We start from the raw sequence: 13,816 nt of genomic DNA, 5'->3' as shown, positions 1-13,816 counted from the left end.
ATGCTGTTAGACGGGGGCATAATTGGCTATGATGATTAAGTTGACAAAATTTCAAACTTTAGACTAAAGTAGCAAAAGTAATAAATCACATGAGCGAAAATGACCATTAACTCAAAATAAAAAATGAAAAGACAAAAATACCCTTAAACTAACGGCATAGTTGGATGCCATTAGGCAGGGGACGTAATTGGCTAATTTTTAAAACAATGAGGACTGAATTGACAAAATTTCAAACGTTAAACTAAGTGACAAAAATAGTAAATCACATAAACAAAAGAGTTAATGGCCATTTTCGTCCCTATGGTTTGCTACTTTCGCCACTTCAGTCCAAAATTTGTATTTTTGTCAATTTAGTCCTCATAGTTTTAAATATTAGCCAATTACGTTCTATCCGTCTAACGGCATCCAGCTATGCCGTTAGTTTAAGGGTATTTTTGTCTTTCTCCCTTTTATTTTGAGTTATTGGTCATTTTCGTCCCTGTGGCTTGATACTTTTGCCAATTCAGTCCAAAGTTTGAAATTTTGTCAATTTAGGTCAGTTTTTTTTATAAGCCTAAAGAGCATTATCCAAGCCCAAAACAGGTCTGCATTTACTCTGTCGACAACAATAATCATACACCCTCCTCTCGTATTTAGTTTCTAGACGGTTCCTAAACTCTCCCCATGGTGGAATTCAATGGTAAAGTGGCCAAAGCAATTCCGTGAAACCGATTTGTACGGAAAAAAACTAAAAATCGTTTCTTTGATGAATGCATAGGGTTTAGAGATTATCATATCATAACGAAAATCTGGGTCGTAATCAACTATTATAAATTAATCAACAAAACAATTTTTAGTTTTTTCTGTATAATTCGGTTTCAGGGAATTACCTTGACCACTTTACCATTAAATTCCACAATGGAGAAGATTTTAGGAAATGTCTAGAAACTAACTATAAGGGGGGTATGATTAATGTTGTCAACAGAGTAAATGCATACCAGTATTTGAGGTTACTCGATGGTTTTGGGCTTGAATTATGCTCTTCGGGGTTATAAACAAAAATAAAATAAAAAATAAAAAAACTGAATTAAACTGAACATTAAATTGACAAATTTTCAAACTTTGGACTGAATTGGCAAAAATATCAAACCACAGGGACTAAGATGACCATTAACTCATAATTAAAAGGAGAAAGACAAAAATACCCTTAAACTAACGGCATAGCTGGATGCCGTTAGACGGATGGGACGTAATTGGCTAATATTTAAAACTATGAGGACTAAATTGACAAAAATACAAATTTTGGACTGAAGTGGCGAAAGTAGCAAACCATGGGGACGAAAATGGCCATTAACTCTAAACAAAAATAACCATTAACTCTAAAAATAAAAAAAGAAAAGTGAAACTCTCCATCTACCCAAGTGTGGTAGTCAAACAATTGCATTGTCTCCCTTTTTAAATCATAAATACGCCTTCTCTTTAATATCCTCTACCGGTAGGGATGTTCATATTCACGTATCGGGTTGGGCTAAAACTATATACTTGACAATTTATATCTAATGGTAAGCTATTAACTTAATCAACATGTGACAAGGTTTAGACAATAGACGACAATGGTTTTACTCACCTTTGTACAAAATATATATTGTTGAAATATTTGTATCATGAATGTCACCTTGTGTGACGTGTATCTTTGTAGGTATAGTATTGTAAAAATTAAGAACACATTTTGGTAAACGTCATATAGTAAGTATAAACTTTTTCTTCGTCCAAAATATTTACTTTGTACAAGTTCAAACGGTCTCTCAAAACAACAAATTAAATATTTACTTTATACATGTTCAAACGATCTCTCCAAAACAACATAAATATATTTAACAACTAGCCTATGCAGTTATAATCCATTCAATAGTTGCGTAAATGCTTTTTATCTTTATATTCTAATGATGGCAGTTCAAGATCCTTTTCACTCCCTATAAAAAGACAATAAAAACCACAATTATTGGGACTTAAAGATGAGTTGTTACAAAAGATAAATGGAAAATACGCGTCATTACATTTCAACCAAGGTTGCAAAAGTCGTTAAGCGAGTCTTAGACGGTTGATTGGGGAGTTGGGTGTACTCAGAACCCGGGAAAAACTAGTAGGGTACTCGAACATGTTAAATATAAAGAAATTAATTTTTTGATATTATATATATGTCAAATATTACAAGTTTACTAATATTTATAACAAAATAGGTGAATACTAATATAAATAAGAGAATACATTTTAAATAATAAATTATTCTAAATTTTGTTAATTATTAATTAAAAATATGATATTTGTTCTTTAATATTTGTAGAAATACAAATCATGTTTTATTTTTTTAAGACAAAATCCTCCCGAGATCACCAACTAGATGCGATTCTGGATGAGGTTAACCACCTTTGAGGCTTTGATCGATTCTTAGTAATTAGGCGGGGTTAAAGAAATTCATCTCGGCAACATACGTTGTAGTGAGTACTCGGGGAGTACCCGGCCTTGCAAACCTACTTTTACAACATTTATTCCAACCCACCATCACGTTCCAACGAACGTAGTGAACGGTAAGTTTCATTCTGATTGCATTTGTTTTCGTCTAAGTGATACTTGGTGATGATAATAAGTTAATAACTAACTAGTGGCATGCAATGACATCTTTTTGTTACAGGATTTTTGGTTACAGGACACTTATGATACGCGCTATGGCCAATTATATAATAAAAGCTCCCCTAATTCTATTGATGAAGCCGTCTCCTTTTGAAAATCACAGCCTCACAGGATGTTTATGCTTAGCATTACTGCATCTTTTGTAGTTGAATTCATTAATATCTGAATATAATATTAGACTCTTTTACCACGTTTATGTTCTCATATTGTTCCCATGTTCGCGGTTCTGTTTCCCCATGTCGTGGCTTAACCTCGACTAAGTATGTCTTGCACCCTAGTAACAACGAATCTAGAGTACTTTCGTTTAGGTTCTTTTTGAATTGACCGAACTTGCCCTTCAAGCTCTTGATGGAGGAGATTGATGACATGACCCTTTACTCCTTTAGGCCTTCACATTAGAGCTGCACAAAAAACCCGAACCCGGAACTGGACCCGAAATAAAAACCCGGAACCGGTTTTTTTAATACCCGGGTTTTTAATACCTGAACCCGTACCGGACCCGATTTGTACCCGGTAATACCCGAAAACCCGAACCGGTTCCATACCCGGAACCGGGTTTTTCCAATACCCGAAACTGGGTATTTCAGATACCCGATGTATACCCAAAAAATACCTTAATACCCATAAAAAGTGCAAACTTTTAAAAAATCCAATATATACCCTGAAAATACCCGGAAAAAAACCCGTAAATAGGGTTTTTTCAATACCCGATAATAGGGTATTCAAATACCCGGTTTAGAATACCCGGTTTTATACCCGACCCGAACCTGATGAATAGGGTATGGTTTTTAGAGACAATACCCGACCCGAAACCGACCCGATTATTACCAATACACGGTCATACCCGATCCTGGTTCTATACTCGAACCCGGGTATTTAAAATACCCGCGCCTCTACTTCACATGACTAACGTACTTTCAGATTTTCATGAAGTGATATAGTAGATTTAATTGAGTTGTTTTCTAAATCCATATCATTATATCAAGCATATAAATAATAAATGGATTGTTGTTGAGTTAAATATGGGCTAGTAACAGTTTGAATATGCTTGTGGGCTTATCCGTTGCTGACATGATGCAAACTTGATGCAGATTGTTGGGCTAGGCCTATGCTGGTGTATAAGGAAATAGGATTGTCTCAGCTTTTTTATTTTTCCTATTCTTTTTAATTTTCTTTACCACTGATCAACTCGATTATCTTCATTCATTGAGTATTGAAGCGTTGGTTCTAGGCTGACACATCTCATAAGGAAAGCTCGTACATCAGTCCCGACCCAAAGACCACCCTACCCATGGTAGGTGAAAACCCCCTATGATACCCTACCTAGAATCCCCAATTTTATTTATTTTATATTTTCAAATGTAAGTTACTAAACAAATAAATTCAAGTAAAAGAAAAGAAAAAAGAAATAAATTTGTTAAGACTTCAAAATTCTTTTAATTTGAACAAAATTTATGTGAATGACTTCCAACTTTTCCAACAAGCACATACATGATGATGGTGGGATTGTCATCAATGCTCTTTAATTGGTTCATACACCTTTAACTTCAAAATTGCGCACTAAAACTAAACAGCTAGCTAGCGATTTATCAAATTCACTTCGCATATGTCACTTTTTCCTTTTTAGAGAAATAAAATTACCTAAGAGATAACGCGTAACACTTAAGAAAACTATTATTGTTAAATGATCACGATATGGTTTTTAATTAACAGTAAAATTTTCATTCAAAGTTCTTTTAACTTGCAAAGATATAAACTCACCATCTTACTTTTGAAGAACAAACATCATACCGGTAGAGCATTAGTCTTGAGTATCTATTACTGTTAGATAATCACGACATCGGTTTTTTGTTTTAACAATAGTAGGGTAGGGTTTGCTATTCAGAAGGGGGTAGCGGCGCAGCTTGTTGCCCGTCTATCTGCCGTTAGTCTGTAATTGTCTATGTAATAAATTTTTCATGTATTTTTTTTAAAAAAAAAACTTTTATATTCAGTGGCGGATCCAGGAATTTTTTTCAGGTGGTGCACAACTTTTAGATGATTCGATTTCATAGAATCGGGTATAAAAAATTCCGGGTCGGTTTGAGGTTCGGGTCGGTTAGATGGTTCGGGCAAAGTTCATTACATAATAAAAATACAATAATAAATTCCGGGTCCGTTTGAGGTTCGGGTCGGTTAGAAACCATATTCACACAATTAACCTTACCTCAACAAAAAACATCCACCAACACCACCACTCTTATCTTTCCAACTATTTTAACACCCAACACCAACAACCATGATTTGAAATATACTATTCGTGACCACAAGCCATTAAAACTAAATTTAACAAATAACCTAACAATTAAGTAGTTAGCAATCAAGAACAATTAACAAGTCAAGAACAATTAACATTTAACAAATGAATGCAAACTTACCTTCAAAGTGGGAGGATTCAAGCAATCGAGCTTCGAGGAAGAGTAGAAGACAGGAGGAGAGGAAGGCAGGAGGTTGGAGAACGGCCGGAAAAGCTGCGGTGGTGGTCGGGGAACGGCCGACGGGGAAGAGGGGACAGGGGAGATAGCAGGCGCCATTGTGTTTAGTGTCTGTGTGTTTTATTTTTTGACTAATAAAACCCTAAATGGGTTGTGTAGTAGTTAGTAAAAAGGAAGAGTTCAAGAAAAAAAGTTCAAAAATTATATGGAAATCCGGAATTGAACTTATGACCTTCAAGTTACAAAACCAGCACCTTACCAGCTGGCCAAACGTTTCAAATGTTTTTAAGGTGGTTCCTTCCTAATTTATAAGGTGGTTCCTCTAATGTTTTATATATACAAATACATTATTATTTTGAAACTCGGGTGGTTCCGGGAACCACCCATTTCTACTATAGATCCGCCCCTGTTTATATTATTAGTTTATCTTTTATTATTTTACGTTTATCTCGTTTCCATGTTTATCTCCTTTTCTTTTAGTATAAATAGGGTGTTAGGGTTTCTTTGTTATTCAGTTTTTTATTGAGTTTATTATTAAAAGAACACTGTTCTTGGAACTTCGGTTCGATTTATCGTCTTTTGATTAATCATGAGTCTCTCGAGCCATTGATCGCTTCCAAAACTGCATCAGTTGGTATCAGAGCTTTTGGTTCTCAAATGGCTCGACGTGGTGTTGAATACTTGCTTGATCGTAGAGTCGCCGACCGAGGCAACGATCAAAGTATTTTCTATTCACGTGCTCGTGGAGAAGATCGATGGTCTACTCGCAGAGTCGCCGACCGAGGCAGCGGTGGAGTATGTTCCGACCCGCGGGATCTTATGGAGATCCAACGACTCCGACAACGAGTCCGCGATCTTGAAGAGATCAAACGACTCCGAAAACGAGTCCGCGATCTCGAATTACAACGGGAGATGCGTAAGACGGAAACCGAGTCGAGCACCGTCGTCTGGGACGAAGGTGGCGACGGAGAGCAGCCGTTCAGCCGTCATGACCTTTGCATAACTTCCATGCATGACCTTTTTAATCATCATGATGCGCATGAGGATAAAATAGTTCATGTTAATCAAGCATTTAACACTCCCAGTCCACAAGAATTAATAAGCAACATTAAATGGCTGTTTAGCAAGCTGAATCAAAACGATATCATGAGAGAAAATAAGGAGCTTAAAAGTGGTGATAATGGGTCACGTCATGAGTTATCTCTCAAGGCCCAACCAACACCGGTATCCCAAGTTATCATTAAGGCATCAAGTGTAACATGGGAAGCTACCAACTATGATAGCCCACGAAAAGGCTTTGATATTTGTAAATGCGTGAACAAGAATCGGTTCAGCCATCCCTTCGACCCAGGTGGTACTAGTTCAGAGTGCGGCCAAACGACCAGTGAAGTTGAATGGTCTAGTGAGCTAAGAGAGATGATACTTAATAAGAATCGGGTCGACCTTCCGTTTGATTCGGGTGGCTTTTTGAAGGCAAAACTCGAGGACGAGTTTTTTTACATAATATGATGCTGCTACTACATGTCTACATGTTTTATTACTAAAGTTATATCTTGATATTAATTTGGTAAATATGAAGTTAACCAAAAAAAAGGACAGAAGTATGGGGCATTTCTCAAGCTTCTTTTGGGTCTTTGAAACGCCACTTGTTAACCAATCTGAGTTGGCCTTAAAGAGTTAAAGACGTTGGTAAAACACTGATATAGGGGAACCGGACATATGGAGGCCGCCGGTACAACCCACAAAACCCACCATCCCTATCGTTAACTCGTTGATGGGCACAATAGTCACCGCGAATCATAAATGGCGACCACCACAAAGCCGTCACTTTGGCAGACCACCACGGAAAAGGAACATGACAACAGCCATGAGCCCCATAATAACCATATTTGCAATGTAGTGAATTCATTAGGCTGTTGCATTTGAGGGCAGAAGAATTAATAGTGGTTTTTGCTCCATGAAACTCTCTTTCCACATGTGCAATGAAATGCTAATTGAACTGCAGATATCAAAGAATAGACAATCAATAATATTTAGTGAAAGCAAAGTGTAATTTAACAAAAGTGATATGAGTAAACTGGTTTTGTGACTTGTGTATATACTACAAATGACATGGTTACCACTTTTATTGGTGATATTAAAATCTACATAATTCAGCTAAATTTCTAATCGGAGCCTTGGAATTCAAGACACTAAAACCATAACCGAAGCAATTTCTAAGACAACAGACGAAAGAGAACTGAAAACAAATAGAACCTAATGTGTCGGTCGATTGCAACTCAAATAGAACTAAACACAGAACATTCCATTCCAATGTTCGTGGCAACCCAGAGTCACTTGTGTAGTTGTGTGGCTATGAACGTTTCCTGAACAATACACGTGGGTGACGGAAGATGATAGCCAAAAGACCGGCAGAAACCTTGGGGACATGGTATACAACTAAAGTCAAACAACGCAGAGTCACTTGTGTAGTTGTGTGGCTATAAACGTTTCCTGAACACTAATTAGATACACGTGGGTGACGGAAGATGATAGCCAAAAGACCGGCAGAAACCTTGGGGACATGGTATACAACTAAAGTCAAACAACGCAGAGTCACTTGTGTAGTTGTGTGGCTATAAACGTTTCCTGAACACTAATTAGATACACGTGGGTGACGGAAGATGATAGCCAAAAGACCGGCAGAAACCTTGGGGACATGGTATACAACTAAAGTCAAACAACGCAGAGTCACTTGTGTAGTTGTGTGGCTATAAACGTTTCCTAAACACTAATTAGATACACGTGGGTTACAAAATGAAAGTTTCATGAATAGTAATTATGTGAGAGACCGAAAAGATGATTTTTAATATATATATATATATATATATATATATAATAAATCGTTTTTTATAAACTATAAAAAGCTTTATTTTAACCATCAAAATTGCTAACAAAAATTATTAACGAGCCGATAATAACCCTTATATAGATTATAAAAAAACCCAAAATTATTCATAGAATGGGTGAATAAGTCTAACCTAATTAACATTCTTAATTAAACATAATGCCTAAAGAAAAATTAAATAAAAAAACAAAAAAGTACGACCGATAAATTTCTTTTCTATCTGCCAGAGTCTAGACATTGTCTACTCGTCATCGACTCTTCGCTAGTTCACCTCAAGGCTTCAACCATCGCCTCACCTTCGGACTTCAACGAAACACCAACAATGGCCAGCCAACTCTATATTTAATTTCTTCAGGACTTCAAGGCTTTAATCGATTATATGAATTATGCTTGCATTTGTTATATTGAAAACAAGTTCTTTTTGAAAGTTGCAATCGAAGATGTTATGAAGCTTTTTCAAAACATGAAAATGCGTTGGTAACGATAATAATAAGTAATATCTTTTTTATTTAATATGACTATATATGTTATTGAATGTTGATGTACTTTTATTATGATAATAATATTGACTTTTATTCATCATGCCTAATGGTTGGCCGGCCCATCCGACCCGAATTTTATTTATCTTGAGTTCTATCTTGAAACCAATGCCATCTGTCATCGGCTACAGTCAGTCTCTCTCTCTCTCTCTCTCCATATAAATACATGTATATATCATAAAGTTACTAAAATTGATCTTTGACTTGTTGTAGGACTGATGCATTGAAAGGTTGGTGAATATGCAAAATATGCAGAAGGCAAGTTAGTGAACATACACAAGAAAACCAAAAGCCTGTTGCATAATTCAAATAATATCCATGACTCTTTATCTTCTATCGATGATCAAACACAACAACTGTCTGAAGCATCAAAACATGTTGAAGAACGTTTTAATATTGTGTTGGAGCATTCAGTACCGTTGGTTGGTTTATGATCAGTCTATTAATATAGCAGCCTCTCAAATGGAGCCGCAAAATGGACAAATGAAAATGAGTGAAAGGATAGAAGAAGGGATGATGATGAGTCTGCTAATAAGTTGGTGAAGAAATGAATAGTGTAAGACACAAAGCGGTTGAAATTAGTAAAGCTAGAAATGAAATGTTTATGAAGATAAATACTTTACAAAGTAAAGCAGATGATATTGACAACACAGCCGAAACTTCATTAGACAGGCACAAACAACTTTTTGAAAGCCAGAGTTCACCCTTGAAGTTATCCAAACCATCACACTGTTTCAATCACAAACACTAGAAGAAAGCATGTATACGTATATATATATATATACTATGTATGTATATCAGTATATGTGTATTAATTGACTTTAAATATTGTTGCAGAGAAAGTCTGCAACAGTTGATTTCACTTGGTAATATGCAACAACAGGAACTCATGCTCATGATCGTCTAATTGAGAATTCAAAACACATATTGGCTGCTCAGGTTCACCTTTTTATTAAGTTTGTCGTATATTCAGTTGCACGTATTATCGTTTTAATTTATATTTTACTGTTTGATAGGAAACTTTTGAGTCAAAGCAAGCAAGCATGGTTCTAGCAATTGACAGGCTTTTGACTTTGCACAACGCGCTTTTTATTGGAATCGCAGGTCATTAAAGCTTTCCTTGTATATTCTATAGCAATCTTCGTACTCTTCATGTTTACAAGCACAAAGCAAACCTACAATATCAGACCGAGGCTATACATTGTGCTCTGTGTGACATTTTTGATTGGATTTTTGGTGCTTCGATGTGGAACCGACATTGACCAACAAGCATGGATCATAAGCACTGTAAGGTTAATTAATATTTATCATCCTCGCTTCGTATCAACTTTCATATCCCATTTACACATAAAAAGACTGTGAGACATTGAACCATCTAATGCTTCAATCGCTAATCGAAAAGGTTAATGACATGCAAGTAAATAAACGGTTTTTATGCGAAGATAATTATGTTGACTGGCCTACATGGGTTGACTCAGATTTACCCGAAGATGAACCGGGCGGGCTTGACTATATCCCCCTGAAGAAGTCAGACGTTCATTAGTTTCTAAATCTTATAATTTTTGCCGCCGCCAGCCAATAACTTGAAGATTATAATGCATTTATTAAACCATTGTCATTGTTATATATGATGAAACTTATGACTTTACAACCTAGGGGGAATACTTTGTTCATTGTTTTTGAAGTAACTTGAACCCCAAGTATCCTTAGCTTCTGCATAGGTCTTACCAATTCCAAGATCAAGATCATTGTAATTCAAGTATGACCTTCTAGGAGCTTTTGAAACATAAGAAGTCATGTAATTATACAAGCTTCTAACCCAACTTATATGCGAAGATGTTTCATTTCCATCCCACAACCAAATACTCAATCATGTATAACGATCCACGTCTATGCATGTGGGAATGGGATCGCGGAGTCAGAAATCTCTTTCATCTTACCTCCGTATGGTGTTAACACCAGCATTTCCATTCCGGCTTCTATTTGATCATGTAAAACCTCCATATCCCTTCAAACCCGTCTTCCAAAATAGGATTCGTTGCAAAATCCGACTTTACTTTAAACGAATTCTTCGGTATCGCGGTTCTGTTTAACAGAATCTCCAACGGCTCCCCGGTTGTGAATTTAGAACCGATTACCACTTAGGCACTTATTCAATCCAACTCATTTCAGTACAATCTTCCCTAGTCAAACCCAATTCTGGAAATTCTTCTTTATTCATTAACACAAGTAACTGATCGATTCCACCAAGTTAAGTGTCTCGAAACTTGTTCGGATCGTTCAGTTTCTAGTACTCGGATTCACTACACTAAATATTAAGGGCGCGTTCGTTTTACAGAATTCGTGGGAATTCAAAGGAATTGGAATTAAAATCCCATGACATGGCGTGTTCGTTTCGTTGGAATTGGCATCTTAATTCCATTTTGGTGTGTTCGGTTGACAAGGAATTGGAATTGGAATTCAATTTCTTCAAATTCCTTTAAACAAAGGGATTCTAAATCCTTCCATCATGTGAAGGAATTCAAGTAAATTTGATGGAATCTTGAATTGGGCGACTAACATGGTTGCGTTCAAGTCGACATTTTGGGTGTGTTCACATTCAGGTCGACGCTACGAGTCTTGGCGCTTTCAGCTCGGTGCTCCGGGTCGGGTCGCGTTTGGGTCAACGCCCCGGGTCAGCTCGCATTCGGTTCGGCGCCTCGCGTCAGTTTGTGTTCGGTTTGACGCCAGGGTCAGTTCGGCTCAACCCGTCCCGGTCCGCCGACGCCCCAGCCATTTCATGGACCAAAAGGAAACAAAGAATAGAAACCGAAATGAAACGAAACCGAACTAACCAAAACGAAACAGAAAAAAAACATAAACCGAACAAAAAACTAACCAAAAAATTAAACCCGAACGGAAACGAAACAAAAAAAACGACATAAACGAACCAAAAAAACCGAAACGGGCCGAAACCAAAAAAACTGAATAAAATAAGCAAAAAAACGAACTTGAACCAAACATAAACAAAAAAAAAACATCATAATCGAACCAAAACAACCAAAACGTGTATTATAACCGATGATTGTTAAATAATAATAATAACTATATAAAGAGTTTGTTGGGTTTTTTTTATTTTAAATTACGCCTACGAGGGACCCGTGAAATGGTTAAGATGGTGAGTCTCTCATTCTAGTTTTCTTTTGGTCGTTGTGGTTTCCATTTTTTCATTTTCGGCTTTCATTTCTTCATTTCAGAAGTCTCACTTTCTTTTTCACTTAATGGGGCTATTAGCGACTAGTGGGCTTTTGTTTTCATTTAACAGGGCTATCAGTGACTCGGGGAATGATTAAGGAGGTGACTCTATCATTCCACCCATCATATCTTGTAAAACAGTTCAATCATCGCATTTTCGAGAAATTTCTACTTTATGTGATACACATGTATTATATAACCAACAATTGTTTAATGATAAATAAATAGTTTGCTGGATTTTTTTATTTTATATTGGGCCTACTAGGGATCGTGGGATGGTTAAAACGGTGACTCGTGTTTTGTTTTGCTTTTCTTCTCTTCTCTTTTCTTAGTTAGGTCCAGGAAAGTACAAGATAAGATATATATGACTAGTATACTAAGATGATAGCTAGAGACTAGAGATGAGAGTGCGGGATCTAGATTTGTAACAAATATTCGACTTTGCTTATGCAAATTGTTATGTACCAAAACCAAAGAATATCGTCAATGGGATACAATAAAAGAGGATCCTACTTCGCTCATGTATTGTTTTTTAACTCCCCTACTGTTGGTAAAGCTAGCCGTCTAATACAATTTCCGCATGTTGCAACAGCACACTAGTACATTTTTATTGACCATTAACACGAATCCCCAAGCCCGCCTACTGGATTGTACACCTCTATATCTAGCTATGTATATGGATGAGCGTGAGAGTCCACCGGGTACATATTCCCTGGTGGACTATTAATGTAAATATATGTAGGCAGTGGAGGACAGTTGACGCCAGGTTTTGGTAACAACTTGATCTTGCGTGTTGGTGGGGCGGTGTAGTCGCAAGGCTGGTTGCAAGTGATTTTAATAAGTAAACAATCTAATTAAAAAAACATAAAAAAGGTAGCAGATTAAGTATGGTTTTAAACAAGTATGTTTACATTATAAAAACAAGTAATAATTATATAACTTAAGATATCACAACCTCTGAGGCCCATGTTTACATATTATATAACAAGCACATAAATGATAATTTGGATGCATATGTTTAAATCAATAGGGCAAAGATCGGTAAAAGTTTGCCCTAACTCAAAAACTATGCAGTTAATGCGAATAAATATCATATATCAGTCTAGGAATGATATTTTCAGATATTGGTAATGAACTATTTAAGCATAAAACTTTTAACTGCATAAAATATAAACATTTGCATCATGTTTCAAATTTCACAAAAATGTACGGCACTGGTTCGTTTTCTTTGCTTGTTTGTAAAACATCTGTCAAAACATTAAAAAGAAATCATGAGCTACTTTTATTAGGATCATAATAATCAAGAATATGAAATAATTAAAGGAAATGTAACTCAAACCTTTGAAGCTGCACTAGGTCTGAACTTTTCTCAACTAAACTGTGGAGTTTTTCACCTCATTCAAGGACGCTATCAATAGTCTTGCGCTATAAAAAACACACATTTATGCATTAATAGAAAAAACAATCTTTTTTGCCAACACATTCTTCATATTCATATCTAATCAACAAACAATATTTCTAGATTTAGTTTCCAATTTGTTGCAAAAACGCAGATCAAATATTCTTACCAGGGTTCCCATCTATCTGCAAAACTCGAACCTTGCGAACAGGTTTGATCAGAAAACCGAGGCTGTGGATATCCTCGTGACCCGTCTTTCACACCATCTCGTCTAGTAACTTGCCTACTTGAAGGGGAATCGGTTTCTAAAAGCTTGACCCGCTTGTTTGGATATCCTCGTGACCCGTCGTCTTTCATATCATCTCGTCTAGTTACTTGCCTAGTTGAAGTGGACGCGGCTTGTGAAAGTGTTTACGCGTTTGCTATTAACTCTCTCGGAACAAAAAAAATCTTTTTGTCGTCTAACTCCTTTGAAACAAAGATGTTCCATTTGTGTATGTGACAGAACGGTTTCGCGAGTGGTGTTTATTTCACTTGTGTCTTCTGATTGACGAGTATAATTACCAAACAGACCTCCTGAACCTTCTTCTTCTTCCATGGCTTCATCATCCTC

The 13,816-nt window shown here is 36.4% G+C and overlaps 1 long non-coding RNA gene and 1 pseudogene across 1 annotated transcript; one reads left to right on the top strand and one right to left on the bottom strand.

Annotated features, from left to right (window-relative positions):
- The first annotated feature begins 5,801 nt into the window (after positions 1–5,801).
- LOC143535249 (protein GAMETE EXPRESSED 1-like) lies at positions 5,802–10,157 on the top strand (annotated as a pseudogene).
- Positions 10,158–12,913: 2,756 nt separating this feature from the next.
- On the bottom strand, positions 12,914–13,608 carry LOC143535265 (uncharacterized). Its single transcript, XR_013135681.1, has 3 exons — positions 13,373–13,608; positions 13,144–13,229; positions 12,914–13,051 (listed from the first exon to the last, which is right to left on the bottom strand). It is a non-coding gene; the product is annotated as an uncharacterized LOC143535265 (long non-coding RNA).
- Between the last annotated feature and the right edge of the window lie 208 nt (positions 13,609–13,816).

This window comes from Bidens hawaiensis, unplaced genomic scaffold, assembly GCF_021521415.1.
Source record: "Bidens hawaiensis isolate Kalapana, Puna unplaced genomic scaffold, B.hawaiensis_p1.1 tig00010461_1, whole genome shotgun sequence".
Classification (NCBI taxonomy): Eukaryota; Viridiplantae; Streptophyta; class Magnoliopsida; order Asterales; family Asteraceae; genus Bidens; species Bidens hawaiensis.
The sequence above is the reverse complement of the archived record's forward strand: the minus strand, read 5'-3'. Positions and strand labels throughout refer to the sequence as shown.